This window comes from Geospiza fortis, unplaced genomic scaffold (assembly GCF_000277835.1).
Source record: "Geospiza fortis unplaced genomic scaffold, GeoFor_1.0 scaffold275, whole genome shotgun sequence".
Classification (NCBI taxonomy): Eukaryota; Metazoa; Chordata; class Aves; order Passeriformes; family Thraupidae; genus Geospiza; species Geospiza fortis.
This window is the reverse complement of record NW_005054341.1, coordinates 991,654-1,005,878: the sequence shown is the minus strand read 5'-3', so window position 1 is coordinate 1,005,878 and position 14,225 is coordinate 991,654. Positions and strand designations below refer to the sequence as shown.

General features: G+C 47.5%; 1 protein-coding gene across 1 annotated transcript in view; it reads left to right on the top strand.

The window, feature by feature from the left end:
* The window catches only part of PLCB1 (phospholipase C beta 1), a gene marked incomplete at its 5' end in the record, with an annotated part of 318,873 nt that overhangs the window by 269,437 nt on the left and 35,211 nt on the right, over positions 1–14,225 (top strand).

Here is a 14,225-nt window from a genome sequence, read left to right as displayed (position 1 = left end):
CATTTGTGTGCAGCAGGGTCATGGCCAGGTGAAACTGTGCCCAGCCCCCTGTGTCATGTCTGCTCTCACTGTTCTGCTCTTGCTCACACGTGTGTCCTCGGCTTGGTTCCCATTCCTTGTGTGTGCCCACAGCCCCCGTGTTTCTGTGCCTGTGCTGCAGCTGCAGCTCTGGCACTGCCTGGCAGTAATCAGTGCTGCCATGGCATCTCTGGGAAGCAGCAGAGAGTAAGGCCAAGGGCTAAGAGTTCACAGAAGTTTACAATAGTTTGGGAAAAAAAAAAGTTGCATTTCCAGTTTTCTACTCATGTTGGTAAGATGGTGTTCACAAATAGGCTGGAACTTTTTGGTGTTGTGGCTGTAAAAAGTATACATATTTTTATATTTGGTGCTGTAGGATCATGAGTTTATCAGGCTTGTGAACTGGAATTTAAACACTGGAGTTTAAAGTCCTGAAGAATAATCAGTTAGTGCTTCTACCACTGTATCCTTGGGCACTCAGTTATTCTGTTTGGCTGTGTCCTTCCTTCTTGTCTTCTTATTATTTATTTTTAATTTATCCATGTACTCAGGAGTAGCATAGAGCACTGGAGATTTGTCACTGAGGACTGGAGCTGAATTTGGAAAGGTGCTGGGGTGGCCACGTTTGACTCTTTCATCAGTTCCCTCTGCCCAGGGCTGGCTCCTGGCACAGGGACAGCTCCAGAGCAGCTCCAGATCCCTGTGGCACAGGGACAGCTCCAGATCCCTGTGGCACAGGACAGCTCCAGATCCCTGTGGCACAGAGCAGCTCCAGATCCCTGTGGGCACAGGGACAGCTCCAGATCCCTGTGCCCCTACCTGTCCCTCCTCTCAGGGCTGTTCTCACAGGGCCTGGCTCCAGGGCTTTTCCCTTTCCCCACACTGAAACAGGCACCAGGCTCAGTTTATGGTGCTGGTGCCTCCTGCTTGCATGAGAGCCTTTAGGAAAACATAATTACTCATTTTATTAAGTCTCTTTTTATGTTTTGCTCCGTGTCCATATTTCAGTCCCATATTTGCCTCCTCAGTGCCGGGGTGGATGATATAAAATAGATCAAATGATTTCCCAGCTGAGCAGAGCTGATGTGTTTTCTGCAGGCTGCAGCCTTTCTGGGGGCTGCTTTTTCAACAGCCCTGCCTCTCCTGCTTCAAACACCCACTGAAATTTATGCTGGCTGTGTTAAAAGGCTTTTCTGGCAGCATCAACTCAGCCCCAAACAAAGAGTTTAATATATTAAGAGGGAAAGAATTTTCAGTATTCTCACCAATAATTCCACTGGAGACAGATGTGCTGTCATCCATCAGTGCTGCTGGGTTATTTATTAGTGCTCACAGTTTGTTGTTGTGCTCTGACTGTGCTCCCAGCTCTTTCCCAGCCAGGGAGGATGTTGTGGCACCCAGTGTTGCCAGCACACTGCCACAGCCTCTCCCATTTTGTTGGTTTTTCTCAAACTATGAGTTAGCAGCTTCCTCTCTTGTGGTGTGTGCAGGGCACCAGCAGAAAATCTGCCTTGGAGTGGTGTTGTTTTAGAAACTGCACCACCTGGATGCAGAGTAGCTCCTGTCCTGGAGGCTGGTTTGGTTTGGTTTGGTTTGTTTAAAATATCACAGGCTTAGCTGAAAGTGCTTACCTCAGGACTGATTTATAGCCCTAAGCTCTGCCTCTCCCTCACACGTATCATTTCTTTCTAGGGTTTGGATGTGAGACTGTTTTGCAGCTTCCATTTGCAGGGCTGTTGTATAAGAAAGAGCTTTTTTGCTCCTGTGAGAGTTGGAGACTTCCTGAACTGGTACTTTTAGGGAAAAGGCTGGAAACAGCTCCTTGGGGTGCTGCAGGAGTCAGGGCAGGTGGCTCTGTGTGATGGCAGTGCCACACTGACCTGTGTGTGTGATGGCAGTGCCACACTGACCTGTGACCCTGCACAGCCTGGGGGTTACAGCCAGGTGTGGAACCAGGTTCTGTAGTTCCAGGCTCTGTAGTTCCAGGCTCTGTAGTCCCAGGCTCTGTAGTTCCAGGCTCTGTAGTTCCAGGCTCTGTAGTTCCAGGCTCTGTAGTTCCAGGCTCTGTAGTTCCAGGCTCTGTAGTTCCAGGCTCTGTAGTTCCAGGCTCTGTAGTTCCAGGCTCTGTAGTCCCAGGCTCTGTAGTTCCAAAACCTGTGGAACCAGCCCCCCTGTCCCCAGACATGCTTGGGAAGGGAGGCTGTCACCTGCTGAGAAGCCAAATGCTGTCCTGCCTCTGGGTTAACCTCCCCAACTTGCCATTTTAGTGAAACCCTATGGGGAACAAAGCTGATTCCCTCCTGCTGGCTTTTCCTCACAGCACCATCACCAAGCAAGGCCCTATTTTACTTTCTCTCACTCCTTGTTTTCCCTTACATTATCTCCTGGCAGCTCAATTATCAGCAACAACTTGTATTTTCTTTCTCTCCCATCCTACTGCTTTGTCTCCTCCTCTTAGTCACTGATGCACATGGAGCTTGTCCTGTCCTTATCTTGTCCCCCTGGGCTGCTCTCCTGCCTGCAGTGGGAGGGATGCCCAGCTCTGTGCCTGCATGTCCCAGTGATTTTGGATCCTGCACTGTGGCACACAGAGCACCCAGGATGGGCATGGCACACATTGCTCTGTCCCTGACAGCTTGTGCATCAAATTAAACACAAATCAAGTGCATTTCCTTCCCCCTGCACCCTTGCCTCCAATTCCATTGTAATTACTAAAATCAATACACATGAGACATGACAAGGAGTTAATTATTTTTCTGGGAATCGACTCAGTTACAGTAAATAGACCCAAGCCTCCTCTAATTGGACTCTGTGGGACTTTTGTTACCTGTGCTGGTGGGTCAGAGCCACCCTTGGATCCCAGTGGGACAGTGACCCTCCTGAGCCCCTGCACTCAGCTCTGCAGGGACTGTTCTGGCTGCCCTGGCTGTGTCCCTGCAGCCCCAGCGGTCAGGAAGGTGTAACTGCTGTGGTTCCCCACGTGGATCTCAGTGTGACAGTGACACTGAGCTCTGCAGGGGCTGCCCTGGCTGTGTCCCTGCAGCCCCAGCTGTCAGGAAGGTGTAACTGCTGTGGTTCCACCCCTGGATCCCAGTGTGACAGTGACAGCTCTGCAGGGGCTGTTCTGGCTGTGTCCCTGCAGCCCCAGCAGTCAGGAAGGTGTAACTGCTGTGGCTCCCCAGCTTGCAGCCCATGGTTCTGCCAGCTGCTCCGGGCTCCTGCAGGGGTGCAGACTGGCACAGGTCAGGCTGGCCTTGGTGGGAAAGGCTCCAGCAGACCTGCAGAGGCACCAGGAGCTGGGCACACTTTGCTCTTTCTAGTCAATGAAGAGAATATTCAGCCTTAAGGTATGGAATTCCTTTTTCTCTTCAAAAAGTGTAATGAAAACAATTGTTTAAAATTATAAATCTGTTCTTGTAAATGGAAAATAGAAGCACCTGATGCATAGTAACTCACTTTCCTACATTTATTGTCTCCCAATTTGGCACCTGTTATTAACTGGGAGTTGACACTTCCACATCCAATCAGAAATTAATATCAACAGTGTACCTGAAAAATTCATGGAGGCACAGAATGATAGATATTCACATTTCAGAGCCAAACTAACAATGTGCTGATCCTTTACAGCCCCTGGTACCTCCAGGCTGCAGCTTTGGGTGATGCTCTGTGACCACCTGGTGCAGGGGATGCTGTTGAGTTAAGTGGAGCTGTTCCCTGCAGGAAAACCAAACAGCAAATGTGTCCTGAAAGACCTTCCAGAAGGTCAATACCTTCTGAAATACCTTCTGGAAGGTAAATATCTTCTGAAAGACCTTCCAGAAGGCATTTCAGCTGCCCTCAGAGCCCCTGTGGAAGGGAGCAGCCTGAGGAGCTGTGATGAGTATTCCAGTGTCACTTCAGCTCCCTGGGAACTCACAACAATGCTGTGTCCCCCACAATCCCCTTTTACCCCTGACACCTCTGCAGGAAGCCAGGCTGGCTTTTGGGCAAGCTGCACTTGATTCAAACACTTCCAGATGCATTCCAGTTCAACCACAGGCAGCTCTCCAAGAATTTTGGGGAAGGAGTTTGGAGGAAAAGGTTACTTCAGTTTACTGGGATTCATGGGACTTGCCTGGCTGGGGATTGGACAGGGGAAAGTTGTCCTCCCCAAAAATCAGTATTCAGACTCATGGCAAAAAAAAAAAACCATAATAGTGATCTGATAGCCAGTGTCATATTTGAAAAGCTCCTCTATTTTCCCCTGTTTGGGTAAAAATTCTTTTCGTTAGTTCATTCAATTTGAACATTTCCAAAGTTTAAAAAGAAATCTGTCTTCAATCTAAGCTAAGATGACTTATGGCATTATCTGCCAAAAAAGCAGGGAATTAAGAGGATTGAAATGATTTACTGTTTGTTTCACTGTTCAGCTCTGGGCTTTGGTGCTTGTGTACTCATCAGAGGGGAATAATAAAATGTTTATTTACCTCATTAAGTAGGCAACAGCACGGAGAAATGAAGGGAATTTTCATAGCCTCAGTGACCAAGGAACATTTAAAAGAGAAAAAAAACACAGAGAGAGATTTACAAATCTTTCTGTGACTTGATCTGGCATCTTCCCACTTCTGGATGGGAGCTTTAAGTTTTGGGATCAGTACTCCTGGCCCATTCCCTGCAGGATGTGGCTCTTTGCTCAGCACCCAGCCCCAGGTGACAGTCAGCCCAAACTTTGAACAAAGTTGGGATTTAAATCTGCTGGGATTTAAATGTGCTGTTGGTGCAGTTGCTGAGCTGCCCCCAGCTCAGGGTGTTATTTTGGGGAAGTTAGGGTGCTCCCTTTTCTGCTGTTTCTCCCAGTGGATAAATGCTGCAGAGTGCACGTTCAGCCTGTGAACTGAGTAGTAAATAATCTCACTTCACTCGTTCAAAGAAACAGGCTGCCCTTTATCCCGTGCCAGTTTTGTACCAATAAAACCTCCCTGAGTTCCCTGGAGTGACTGACACATCCCAGGCCTGAGAGCAAAAGAGTCCAGTCCAGTACCAGGATGCTCAAACCATCACTGTCACTTTGGGCCTTGCTGGTTTACATCTTCCTTCACAAATCCCCATTTTAAAGGGTTGTTTATGCAGAATAAATGTTGCAGTGTGAGAAATGGGGATCAGGTCACAAAAGGTACATGTAGCAATTTGAGGTGATATTTATCGTGTTGACTGAATGTCTCTGGTGTCACTCTTACACACACATGTCCTTGGAAACATTCCTTTTAAATCAACAGCATCACCTTTCCAGTGTGGATATGCAAAATGCTTTTTAAATTTTTTCATTGAATTCGGATATTGCTTTCTTTTAAATAAAAATGTCACCAACTCTTTATAGGAAGAATTTGAATGTAAATAAATACTTTGGTGAATGGGACACATGGAAAAATATGATAAATTTAAATTGGAGTTTATTGATAGAGGGAAGGAGGTATTTTTCACACATGGGTCATTCTACTGGAAGTCAGAGAAAATCTTGGGATTGCTCTGGAGCTGCAATGAAAGGGGAAATAAATTACTTGAAAGGGCAAACTTTTCAATTCTGCGGTAGTGTAAATCAGAAGGAACATGATCAAGTTCCCAGTGTCACTGGTGATTTAAAGATATTACTGAGGCCCATAATGGAGGGCATGTGGCAGCCAGACCTGATTTGTGAGGGTCACTGAGATCTTCCTGATAACATGCTAACAAATGACAACTCGGAGGAGGGGGGCGGGGGGGGGGTTAAGAATGTTTTAGATTTTAGAATCCAGTGATTTTCTGTGGACAGAAGAGCTCACAGAAAATGATTTTTTTTAAAAGGCACAAATGTGAGAACTCTGCCTACATAAAAAGAAACTTCACTGATTTGGGTTTTTTCCTAATTTCCAAAGTGGATCTGTTCTGTACTCTACCTGTCTCAGGTAAGGGCATTTCCCATGTCCCAGCCCACCCTGATGCGTTGGTTACTTGGCCTTCCTGCTGCAGGAAAGGTGAAATCCTCCCTAGCCCAGGTGCTGGCTGGCAGCACAGCTGGGCCTGGCTGTGTGTGAGCAGTGAGGGTCAGTATTTACCTGTGTGCAGGTACAGAGGTGTGTTCCCTGTGGGTGTGAGCAGTGAGGGTCAGTATTTACCTGTGTGCAGGTACAGAGGTGTGTTCCCTGTGTGTGTGAGCAGTGAGGGTCAGTATTTACCTGTGAGGGAATGTTTGCTGTGCAGAAGATGCTCCTCTGGGCACTGGGGGTGGCTGAGGATGACAAGCAGTGAGCAGTGACACACTGACAGGCCCTTCCTGCTCTCCCCTGCTGCCCCATTCCCTGCCCAGCCCCAGAGCTCCTGTGTGGGTCCCCTGTGGCCCCTCCTGCCCTCCCTGTGCTCCCACATTTATTGTTTTTCATGGCAAGCATTCCCAGAGCAGGGACAGGCACGGAGAGAGGAGAGAGCACAGAGCTGACTGCTGTGTTAACCTTGTGCTCTCTGAGGAGAAAACAACCAAAGCCATGCTAAAAAATTGAAGAAGGCAGGGAGTGCAAAGGTTTTGGGTCAGGATGTTTGGCTTAGGCTGTGCAATATTTAAACCTGCCCAGAGAGGGCTGTGCTGGGGGAATGTTTGTGATTGTGCAAAGGCAAGTGCTTTGCATGCTGAATGTCAGGGAGCACCAGGGCATCACAGGCTGTTCAGTGCCCTTCCCCTCTTCAGGAGCTGGGCTGGCACTCCAGAAAATGCTAAATGATAAAACAGAGGCTGAATTCTGCGTGGGGTGTGCACAGAGAGAGCACAGCTGGGAATGCATGGCAGCACACACAGCACCCTGCACACACCCCGGCTCCCAGAGCCAGCCACAAACACCCAGGGGCACAACCAAATACTCCTGTACAGCTGTGCCATCACCACAGCAACAGCAGCAGTGTGTTTCTTAATTATCAGCCCCTCAGTGCAGCGTGACAAATGGCACCAGATCCAGTTTGACGCAGCTAATGGAAAAGTGCTGAAAGAAATATTAATGCCTGCTATGTGAACTCATTAGAGAGATGCTTTAAAATGCATGAAATGGGGGGAAAATGTGTTCTTTAATGAACAGAGAAATAAAATCAGTGGTCCTGCAAAGGCTGTGGTGCAGGGAGGGCTCTGTGTGTGCAGTCATTAGGCAGGAGAGGGGCAGTGTTTGTGCAGAATCCCCCTGCAAAGCAGAGGCACTGCTGGAAACGCTGCTGCTGCCTGCTCCACTGGGCACTCATGACAGGGTTCATGGGCTCCTCTCACACTGACACCCTGCAGGGTGAGAAATAACTGCTGGAAAGGGTAACAGAAACAACAAAACTGTGTTAGAGCTTCAAAACTATACCTGATTTACAGACTGCACTGAAAATCATGTGTAGCCTGTCTCAGGGAAGGACTTTTCTTTCTACAAACATCCAAAATCAGAAGAAAATGCTGTTGTTTTGAGATGCAGTCTCTTCCCCAGGAGGCTGAGAGTACTGAGCTTGGTGGGAGATGAAAGCCCTGCACATGCAGAAGGGAGAGAAAGTGGCAGAGAAACATTCCAGCCCCGGTCCCACATTGTTCCCAGTGCTGCCTGGGGAAGCTCCCAGGGTCTGGCAGCCCTCTGCAGTCAGTAGCAGAATAGCTGGGAAGGATGTTCCCTGGAAAGATTGCTTTTCATTAAACATCTCCTGTGAGTCACTTGCACCAAATCAGCGTTTTCCAGCAGAGGACTTGCACAGGGTTGCTGCAGTTGCATCATGCAGGAGCTGTGGGGGATGACAGTCCATAGGTTGGACTGGAGTGACTCAGTGAATTCCCATTATTCAGCCCTGGTTTGGAGGCAGGTTTTGCCTTGAGAGTGTGGAGTGTGACCAAGCAGCCAAACTGCAGCTCTGTACATGAACATGATCTCTTTTGTGGAGTCCCAGGGGTTTTTAAGCTCTGTGTGGCACCATTGGATGTACCTGGGAAGGGCAGGACTAATCCAGATGTGCTTTGATACAGAGCCTGGCTCCAGGATGGTCAAAGCAAAATTTAAACTTTTTAACATTATCTTTTAACATTGGAGCCCAGTATTGTAACATTGAATTTTCCAGTCATGAGGGTGGTGAAAGTTCACAATTTTTGTTCTTTTTCCATTACTCCCTTAAAAATATGAAAGATAAAGCAGTTTTGATGTTCCTGTGATAGAAAAATCCTTCTTTTTAAACCTGCTGAGTATGGGGCAGGCAATCTGAGCTTTGGTTCATTCCATCAGCTTCCCAGCTCTCCAGACTGGCCCGTGGTTTATAGAAATGAAGTCACGCACTAAAGGAAGTTATCAGGCATAATGTTACCCTGCTGATAATGGAGGGAGGTCTCTCAGCCTTTTTTATTTCTCCTTTTCTCTATATCCCCACTTTCCCCCATTTCTCCTACTTGTCCTTCTCCACCTTCCATCAAGCTCCTTTTGTCAGTATGAGGTTTCTTTCTCCTGCTCTTTCTGTAGCCCTTATTTCCCCCTCTCACACTCGCTGCTCTGTGCCATCGCTGGCTGCTGTCACATTTCAGGGAGTGCCCACAGGTGCCTGTGGGAATGGGGCTCTTGCAGAAGGAGCAGCCTGAAGGGGAGAGCTGTTAAAGAGCTGCCACGAGTGCTCTGCGTGTCTGGGAGCTGGGCTGGGAGCGGGGGAGGCGTTCCCAAAGCTTCCATCAGATGGGAGAGGGGATGCACAGGTCACAGATGTGTGCAAGCACTGCAGGTGCAGAGGCAGGAGCTGCCTGCTGCAGATCAGCCCATTGCAGAGCCTGGGCCCTCCCCTCTGCTCTGCTTTGGTTTTGAGAGGCCAAACACACACAGAGTTTAGGGATTAGAGATTGAATTCCATTGAATACAAACCTTTTTAGTTTATGTTTTCAGCGTGCCTAAATCTGAACATATTTATACCAAAACCCTTCACCATATATTTCCCTTTCAGACCTGATCAACCATTTACACAGTCCTGTTCATTGTCAAAGGCATCTCCAGTGATTTTCTACTTTTCCTTTGATTTCTTTCACATTTCTTACAGCAAGGTGACTGCTGACAAGCAATTACATGCCACTCTTAGTGTAACAAACACTTTGATTTATACATCAAGGAAGCCCAGATGTATAAATCACTTGGCAACAGAAACAGCCCTCAATTAGGGTGAGATAAATTGAGGAAAGCTGATTTCTATGATGCCATAACATCACCCACTTTCTTTTTCTCTTGCAAGATGTGCTGTGCAAGTTCACATTATAGAACAGACAATGAGTGTAGGAGTGTGCAGACACCCTACAGCACATCACACCAGCAGTGTTGTACGGGGCACTGATAGCCAGGGACACTGAGAACTGCATCAGATAAAGGTGCTGAACAGGCCACAGGTTTGTGATCCAGCACACTGGGCCCCACAGGGCACATAAAATTCTTCTGACCTCTAAAGACTCGTAAATGGAGCATCACTTAGGAACCAAGCTGGTACCTGTGACCTCACTAAGCTGGTCAGCATGAAATTTAATCACAGTATGAGGAAGTGGAATAGATAGAATCCATTTGTTTACATTGATGAAGAAATGTGGTTTTCTATATGTCACAGTAAATATTTGGCTGTGTGTGCATAGGCACACATGCTCACTGACTATATTAAGAACATGCATATGCTATAATTTTAGAGATTTAGTTTGATGCATGTACATTTTGGATGCATCTGTTAAATTCCAGTTATTCACAGCCCTGCAGGATGGAACATTCGCTATCACAAAATTCTGTTAGTGATTTTCAAACTGGCATGATCACCACATTAATTACAGTGTGATTCAAACCTTTTGTTTTTTACTTTCTTTCTTTTCCCCCTGTCCTTTAAAATTGCCTGCTTAATATTCTGCTTCTCTTCTGGAAAGACAGTAAATGGGGGAAATTCTGCCTGCCCATTGAGAGCCTTCCTTGGCTGTGAGCACAGAAAATGGCACAAAGGGAAGGGACCTCGGGCAGCTGATGGGAAGGAAAGGTTTGGTCAAGAGAAGGCAGCACAGGGCACTGAAGGTGCTTTCAGAGCTCAGGAGGGGCTGTGCTGGGGGAGCAGCTGATCAGGGCTTCATGGACTCTCCTCCTTCCTCTCACCCTGTACAAAACACAGAGTATCTGTGCACCAGCTTCCAGCTCCAGTGGCAGGAATTCCATCATCCCTGCTCAGCTCTGATGGAACTGCCCTGCTGCTCCTTGACTTGTGTTAGGGATTTGTTAGGTCAAGCACATGGGGCATTTTGAGGTGTTCAGATAATAGAGGGTATAGAAGTGCAAATATAGGAGGAAGTCATGGAGGGCTTCACTGAGAATTATCTGCTAGATAAATTCTCCTCTCAGCAAACTGCAGTGGCTCTTCCCTCCTAGGAGAGGCTCTCTGCAGTGCTTAACAGGTACCTGCTCCTCAGAAAGAGCCCAAGCAGATTGATCTCCTCAGCCCAGAGATTAACACATCCTCAGGAGTGACAGATTGCAAAGCAGGGAGATGGATTGGCAGGGGAGAAGGCAAGTGAAGCTCAAAATGTCATCCTGCATTCATTATGTCTGTGGCTTCCCAATTAATGCGCAGAATCTCTCCTCTCCATGGAATCCTCACTCTAGAGCTGCATAAACCATTCTGCCTGACACTTTGTTTTTTCCCTCCTGTTCATTGTGAAAGCCTCGTTTGATGGCTTGAAAACAAATGTTCCCTTCCTCCCCATCACTTTCCTCTTCCGTTTTTCTCACTGGAAATTACATTTCTAATTTTTCTTTGTGTTTATTACTCCAGCATTCCTCCTTCCTGGGATTATCCAGATGCCTTTGCCTCCCCACCCAGTGTGGGGGATAGGGAAAGCTCCATCACTGAAGCTCTTGTACCTGAGTTGAGATTAGGAGTGGTAGTTCCCAGTCCCACACTCTTTGTTGTGTTGATGCAGTAATGAGACCCATGTTCTGTTCCTGCACTGTTTTCTGCTGTGTTCTGGTACGTCCTGGCAGGCAATTCCTGCTCCTGCAGGCAAGATGAACCGACTCCTTATTGCCCAAACTGAGTGATCACTCTGTGTGCACCACTCCTTGCTCAGCTGTGGAGGTGTGTGAGTACATTTAGGGACTGATCCACACCCTCCAGTGATTGGAACTCCTGGGTTTTCCTTTCATGTTTATCTTTTGCTGAAGGGCATCATCCCAGCATTTTTATCTTCTTTACACACAGAGTACCAAAGCTTTGTGATGATCACCCTGACTGGAATGCTGCTGTGTCAGTGCTCCCCAGTCACCCTTCCCTCACCCATTTGTCAGATTCACTCCCTGCTTGTTGAATCAGAAAAAAATAACGTGACTTTCTAGCTCAGAAAAGACATTGCCCTTGGAGCTGGTAACATATTGTGAGGAAATGCATTTGGTGTTGGTTTGTTGAGCTCATTGTCTGCCCTGCTTGCAGATGATGTTACTCACTGTGCAGAGGGCACTTAGCAATGTCCTTTCTGTCCTCACTTGCTGATTGTATGCCAGGAGCTCTGCTCTCCAGTAACTTTTGTGGTGGCTTTTCAGGTCAAGGCTCCTGTTTGTCCCCCTGAGGGCTGGGCAGTTATTGTCTGCTGCACGGGCTGTGACAAGATGCAATATTAATAACACTGCAGGGAAAACCAGCAGTGGATTATTCATGCCATGGGAAGAGTCCCAGCTTGGTCTGTGTTTTCTGTGAAAAGCCTTCAGAGCAGTAACTGGTCCCACTCCATGTTTTGCCTTACTAGATTTACATTTTCCTGAGCAAGTGCTTGGAGATGATCTCTGCTATCCCATACTCTGTGCAACACACTCTTCTTGTAGTATGGGAACCCCAAATTGCTCTTATTTAACAAGAGTTCTCCAGTCTCCCTCTCAGCAGACACAGGATTTCTCAGCTGGCCTCTCAGTCCTGTTTGCAGCTCTGGCTGCTCCTCCTGTCACTCACACTCAAGTCCTTCATTCCTGAGTGCCTGTGCAGCCCTGGCTCCTTAGTTATCCCAAGGGAGGCTCCTGAGACACCAGGGGAGCCTCCCCAGCATCTGGCAGCTTCCCCTCCAGCTCAGGAGGAAAGGCAGGCACATCCAGCAGCCCTTACACAGCATCTGTCCCTTATTCATTTCACAGAATGGCTTTCAGAAATGTTTTCAGCACTCAGCAGCTTCTGGTTCAGATATGGGGTCTTTCATATGCAAGTCCATACAGAATTTTGGGGTTTGGTCTCCTGAACCTGTTAACTGGTAAAGAAACAACATTTCTAACCCATCTTTTAAATGCCTCTTTTAGCTGCCTCTTAGCCAGCTTTAACCCCCAACTGAATCATGTCTCCCCTCTTTCTTTTTTACCCTGGGTGTTGCACTTCTGTCTTTGATGCAGAGCACAGTGCTGGAATTCACACCAAAATGGTGCCCTGGACCTCCCTGTGACCCCTTCATTCCACTGCAGTGGCTGACGTGTTCTTGCTGGCTTTCAGTTTCTGTTATCCACCATAAACCTTAGGACTCATTTCCCTGGGAGTGGCTCTGGGGGATATTTCTGAGGAGTTGTGCTCAGTTAGGGCATTGATCCCTGGCAGTCCATTGCACCTTGCACTGTCCATGTTGGGGTCAGCTGCACAGGGATCAGCCCTTTGTGGGGCTCACCACTGGGGCAGAAGGTGGTGGTTCCCTCTCTCTGTCCCTGCTCTGCAGCCTTGTCCTGCAGGGTTTTGTGTCCCTGGCTGCCCTGGACACTCACCCAGCTGTGCCTGGATCCCAGAGCTCAGGGCAGCCCCAGCCCTGCCTGGATCCCAGCCCATCAGAGGAGCAGTTTCCCTTCTGAGCTGCCAGCAGCCAGGCTTTCCCAGTTCCCATGTTTTCCTTGTCCTTCCCCACTTTGTACTTTCTCTCTGCCAAGCTCTCTTGGCAGCTCGGGGTGGAGTGCTGTTGGAACACTCTCTGTTGTTACAGGCCCATGGAGTGCTTTGCTTTTGCCTCTGTCACAGTTTCACAGCAGAAAAGTTTCAATCATTTTTGGGGTGGTTTTGACCCCTGCAGCTGGTGCTTCCTGCCGTGCAGGGACACTGGAACAGGGATTTCTCAAATACCAGCCAGGGAGCTGCCACAGCACCGGCAGTGGGAATGGTGAAAAGCTGCTGGAACAAGGAGGGCAGATAGACAGGAAGGCAAACGTTTAAAAAATACATCAGCTCTATTAGAAGATACTCTTCAGCTCCCAGGGAAAAGGAAACACTGAGAATAGAAGGAAGGAAGGAAGTGCATCAGAGAATGAGGATATGGACACTTGTAGGTGGTGTGGAGGAGAGGAATGCTTGGAGAGAGGCAGGAGGGAGATGGGAACTGGGAGGCAAATGTTGGTGTTCCATTGCCTGCCAATACAAAGCAGTGCCAAGATGCTCTGGTACAGGCTGTTCCAAGGTAGCTTCAGCTGCCCCAGACTGGTGAATCTAAAGTTTCAATAAGATTTATGAGTTGCATTGTGTGTCTTCAAAACAGAAGGAATAATTCTTTTACTGTTGCATTCATTACAGGTAGACATTTATATACATATTTAATAACAAAAAGCAAGGAAAAATTATTAAAGTTAAGACTAAATGTTCTACATTTGCATTTCATTAGTTCAGGAATTTTAGCTTTTGGAAAAACTAAAATTCTAAAAGAGAAATTCTGACTGTAATTGTGGTGTTAAGTTAAAGCCAACCCTCTTTTAAAGAGTGAGAATTGACATTCCAGTAACCACTCATCTGCAGAGACAAGAAATGAATTTTACCTTGCATGCCATCAGATGAAATTCTTTGATTTTATAAGAATTAGTGGAGAATTTGCACAGAAGGCTCTTGGATGTATTGAGGTGGTTGCTGACAGACAGAAGTGTTTATTTGTTCTCATGTGAGCTTTGCTGGTGGCCATTTCTGCTGCATTCCTTTAGCAGGGAGCAGCTCTGTGTTTTGATCAGTCAGGTATCTGTACTAAAATAGCACAGGGACACAGCCACAGGAGCCTTGCAGTGCTGCATGTGGCTTGGAAAATCGCACGGTACACAGGTCATGTCTTCCATTACAGAGAGAGGGAAAATCTCCTCCTGTTGATCTTCCCCACTTGCCTTTCTCCTTCTCCATGCTGTGGTTGTTAAGGATATTTTGCAGGCTCTCTGAACTCTGCATTCTCCAGGCACATGCTCCCAGCCACTGGGCTTGGCTGTGTCCTT